Genomic DNA, 5,586 nt, shown 5'->3' on the forward strand with positions numbered 1-5,586 from the left:
ACCTCTCTCCATTCAGTAAACCACTCTAATCTATACTTCGCTACGTCTTTATTTCCTAACACAAACACCTTATAAGCTGAGGTTAACATTGTGAAGGAGCATGATGAGCCCTATGTTAATAGAGCAAGGAAGGGATCCGTGAGTGAGGGAATCCTTCTACACAAGTAGGAGGAATGGAGCCAAAGTGCCTTTGAATACATGAAAAAATTCTACTGGTAGCCCATGAATGCCAAGGGTTTTATTTGGTTGTAGTCCTTCAATGTATATATTAATGGTAGCTAGGAACATCATGAAGTCAGTGAGAATCATGTCTTGCTCAAAGATCACTTTGTGTCTAGCCTCCAACACTTTGGCTATACTTTTAGAAGATAGGTCAGAGGTCACCCCATGTAGGACTAAAGAGGGTCTAGAAGTGCTCCTTGGCGAACTCCGGTTAGTTTTTAATGGTCGTAATAAGGGACACTAAGAGAGAGGAAGAGTGAGGAAGACTCTCTGGCATTCTTTTTCCTTAGGATCTTAAGCATCTCTTAGAGGCTCTATCTAGCTTGCCTACAAACCCCTCTTTGAGTAAACTATTGAGTGTTTGAGAATGAGTTATTCTTCCAATCTAGCCTCATGTCTGCGGGCAAAGATTCTAGATTGAGTGTCTTCATAGGGTGGTTGCGACTCTAGTTGGAAAAGGTTGGAGTAGAGCATTTCACATCTCTATTTTGTAATTTGAGACACCTATTTATGAAGATTGATAAATGACTTAGATAGTACTTCAGACCAAGATTTGGCAGGGAGAGAGGATTTGGAAAAATCATTCGTCTAGTTTGATTTAATCTCGTCGATTGCAAAAATGTTTGGGTTTGAGTGGAACCAAATGTCCCTGACTTTGTTTGACTTATCATCCATGGTTATCAAGAGAGGATAATGGTCGGCGGAGAGACAACTCATAAAATGGGCTTTGGCCTTTATATTCTGACCTTCTTGGTCATTTTGTATATATGTATATTCACTTCACACATACACTATAATTCTTCTTGGTTATCAGTTACAGTTAGGTCACATAGAATTTATCCACCCGCCTCCCTTTCCTTGCCATTTTTTCTCTTCCATACTTTTGCCAGATAAACTCCCCACTTAACCAATATCCCAGAGTTGACAGGTAGAGGAGAGAAACTCCCAATCACGCTTCTCCCTCCCTGTAACGGCTTGCCCTTTTTGGCGGAATCTATCTTCAAGGGATTCAATCATGTTGAAGTTGCCTACCAGAATACAATGCAATAGGAGGGTGGATAGCTCTACCCACAGGGTAGTTCTTTCTACTAAGGACCCATTGGCATAGACAGAAACTTGAGGGCACTTAAAAGGGCCAGGGACATTGATAAGGCACCATGATTTTCTAGACTTTGGGTTAGTATGGGTGAGATTCCACTAGGTAGGAAACCCCAAAGTAGTGCCTTGTGTTCCTCTGTTGGGTGTGAAGTGACCCATTGAAGATCTTTGGCAACCTCTTTGGGCCTACTCGACAACTCGGTACATGTGGCTTCGATCTCTTCAAGAGACACTACCTCACATCTATTGTTCATTAGCTAGTTGTAGACCTTTTTGGCTTTGAGGGGATCCGTGCCCTTTACATTCCAAGAGAGGACCTTCACTGTAGAACCGGTTTATCTTTTTTCCCACTATTCCCATGCATAGGGAGACACATTAGCATTTCTTTTGTTGTATTTCAAGACATCCATGGGATAGGATTCTCCTGTGTTAAGTATGGAGCCTATCACTCGTTGGAAACCAAAATTTCCCAGATATTCCTTTTTGCTGGAATATTCAAGACATCCATGGGATAGGATTCTCCTGTGTTAAGTATGGAGCCCATCACTTGTTGGAAACCAAAATTTCCCGGATATTCCTTTTTGCTGGAATATTATGGTCGGAAGGTGGCCGAAAAGTGGTCGAAAAATGACCGGTTGGCCGGTGGTCGGAAGTCAATGGCCGGTGGCCGGTGGCCGATTCAATGGCCGGTGACCGATTTCAAAGGTGGACTTGTCTTCTCAAGGGCGGCCACACATGGGCGGATTTAGGGGTCCGATTTGGACTTTGTTGGGGTATAAAGCCCAATGTGGTCGCCCAGGTAAGTGGGCGGGCCGCCAGGTATGTACACATATTCTTTTGTAAAAACCTAATAAGAACTCACTATGCTCTACACATTACAGTAGAGCGAGTTCACCATATCGTCGTGCTCTTCTTCTCGCACTCTCTCTCGCGTCGCACTTCCGCTCGTACTCCTTCAACTGGTATCAGAGCTCAGATCGAGGCTCGGGGCAGCACTGCAGGAAGCTAGAGTCACCAGCTCAGTTTGGAGTGAAATTCGACAGGCAAAGACACGGACCCAAATCTTGTGGGAAAGCCTGTAGGGCTTGGTGTGCTCAGAATTTCATTCAGAGGTCATCTCGGTCACCATTCGGCTTCGACAAAGTTCTGCGCAGGCCATTTTCGACTACGTGGTCTCAGCGGGTGCGGATCCGACTCTGCAAATTTGGGTTTTTCGGCCTACGACTGCAGGTGCTGAGGATATGACACTCCTAGAGTGTTGATTTGTGGATTTCTACACATCGAAGGACGGCTCACAGTTCTTGGAGGTGTGTCACATACGACACGGGCGCATCTACACACAGACTGTAGGCGACATCCACTAGTTCATCAGGTAGCTTGTGTTTGCTGCTTGATATTCCAGATTTCATCCTGACATTGCAGGTACTTCCACATGGGATGTATTGTCAGAGATGATGTATGTCTGTTGAGGGTTTGCTGGCTGTGAGTCACGCAGCAAACAACCGCCGCAGCAGTTACAGCATACAGTGGGAAATTTGTGGATGTATGACTTTGTGGGAAGTCTATGTACTGTTAGATTTACTGCAACCTTTGTTGAGGTCGAGTGAGGTTTTATTGAGCTGGGGGATTCTCGAATGTTGAGATCCTTTCGGTGATACAGGTCTTGGAGCGATCCCTCGAGCACCCTTAGATAGGCAGCTAGGATGTATTGACTGTGAGTTAGACAGTTGGGATTGCATCTTTTCTTTACTGCCGTTGAGGCATTGTCGCAGTCTATGCTTACAGGACAGTCAGAGACAGTACAGGTGCAGGACAGGTTTACCCACAGCTTACAGTGTTAGAGAGACAGTGGTTTTTTGAGCTGTTTTTTGGTCTGTTTTTAGTACACCAGAGCCATTTTACAAAGGAGACTCTGCCAAAATTTCTGCAGAATCTGAAGCTTTCTTGGTTCATTTGACAGGTTGATATTGGTTTAGAGGTCAGTTTACAGGGGAAACTCTGCCGAATTTTTCCCAGGAAAGTAAACTACTGTGAAGCGTAGCTATGGCTGGATCACAGGACACTGCTCTTTACAATATCAAGAAGCTGGATGGAACCAATTTCCCATTGTGGAAGAAGCAGATTTGGCACGTGTTGGTACAAAAGAAGCAGATAAAACCTATAAAGATCAAGGGGATAAAACCAGAAGATATGGACGAAGATGAATGGAGCGAAATGGATGAATTGGCACTTTCTACCATTATGCTGACTTTGGCAGAAAGCGTTTACTTCAATGTAGCAGACGAGATGTCGGCTTATCAAGCATGGTTAAAGCTGAGTGATCTTTATGAGAAGCAGAGTGCAGCTTCACAGGTATACTGGCTTAAGAAGCTTGTTGACTTGAAGATGAAAGAAGGGACACCTATGTCCAATCATCTGAATGAATTCAACACAATCTATAGTCAGTTGTCAGCTCAAGGTGTCAAGTTTGATGAACCTATTAGAGCTATGTTCCTGTTGATCACATTGCCGGAAAGTTGGGACACTTTTCGCATAGCTGTGAGTAATTCTGCACCTCCAGATGGTTTGAACATAGCAGGTGTAGAAGGAAGTCTGCTTACTGAAGAAACCAATAGAAAGACAATGGACAAAGGCAAAGGAACAGCCTTAGTTGTCAGGGGAAGGACCAAAGAAAAGTTCAAAGGTGGAAAGAGGAATCAGTCTCGTAGCAAGTCCCGCAGTGCTAAAGGCAAGAGTGACATAGAATGCTACCATTGTGGCAAGAAGGGTCACATGAAAAGAGACTGCAGAGAATGGAAAGTAGAAAAAGGCAAAGAGAAAGCTGAAGACCATGGTGAGAAGAACAAGTCCTCAGTGAAGATTCAAGAAATAAATGTGACAAACACTGTTGCAGAAGATGACAGTCTAGTGTCAAGAGACATCTACTTCTTGAAGAATACAATGGACTCAGCTCTTCTTACAGCATCTGATGGAAATGCACTGAGTGACTGGATTATAGACTCAGGGGCATCACTTCATGTGTCTCCAAACAAGGAGTGGTTTACCTCTTATGTGACCACTAAAGATCATGTTCGGCTAGGCAATGGGCAGACATGTGAGATCTTAGGTGTTGGAGATGTTCAATTGAAGTTTCAGAATGGCTCTTCTTTCACGCTGAAGAATGTGAGACATGTTCCCGCAATTACAAAGAGCTTGATCAGCACAGGTTTACTTGATGATGCTTGCTACATCACCACTTTTGGACAGAACATGTGGAAGATATCCAAGGGTTCTATGACAGTAGCACATGGAGTAAAGTCTGGAGGACTTTACATGATTTATGTATCAAATGTCTCTAAAAATGTAATCAATGTAACCGAGCAGCCAAACGTTTCTTTGTGGCATAGCCGGTTAGGACATATGTCCAAGAGGGAATGGAAATCTTGTCTCGTTCTGGTTATTTGCCTGGCTTTTCATTTAATGATTTTGAATTCTGTGAACATTGTCTGTATGGTAAGCAAACACAGCATCCACATAAGCATAGAAGCAGTAGAAGAGATACACAGTTGGCACTTGTTCATAGTGATTTGTGTGGACCTATGCCTAACCTATCTCTAGGGGGAGCTTCTTACTTTATGACATTTATAGATGATTACTCGAGGAAAGTATGGGTTTACTTTCTCAAGCACAAGGATGAAGCGTTTAGTGTTTTCAAAATGTTTGTGACACTTGTGGAGAATCAGAGTGGCAAGAAGCTTAAATGCTTACGCACTGACAATGGTGGAGAGTATGTTTCAAAGGCCTTTCAGGACTTTTGTGAGTCAAAAGGTATAAAATGTGAACTTACTGCTCCTTACAATCCTCCTCAAAATGGTGTTGCTGAGAGGATGAATAGGACCATACAAGAGAAGGTCAGAAGTATGTTGTCTAATGCACAGCTGCCAAATGGGTTTTGGGCTGAAGCTGTATCAACAGTTGTTCATCTTGTAAATAGATCTCCTAGCAAGGTTTTGCAGAAGGATTTAGTGCCAGAGATGGTATGGTCAGGCAAAATGCCCTCATACAAGCATCTCAGAGTCTTTGGCTGTGAGGCATATACTCACGTTCCAAAGGAATTTAGGAACAAACTTGAGCCAAAGAGTAGAAAGTGCATCTTTCTAGGCTATGGTAATTCTGGTGAGATGGGGTACAGACTTTGGGATCCCGAATCCAGAAAGGTTGTCCGCAGCAATGATGTTCACTTTAATGAATCCAAATATCATTCTAAACCAGAGAGGGTTGAGGAGA

Source organism: Adiantum capillus-veneris, chromosome 27 (assembly GCF_014529385.1).
Source record: "Adiantum capillus-veneris isolate H3 chromosome 27, ASM1452938v2, whole genome shotgun sequence".
In the NCBI taxonomy this organism is placed as follows: domain Eukaryota; kingdom Viridiplantae; phylum Streptophyta; class Polypodiopsida; order Polypodiales; family Pteridaceae; genus Adiantum; species Adiantum capillus-veneris.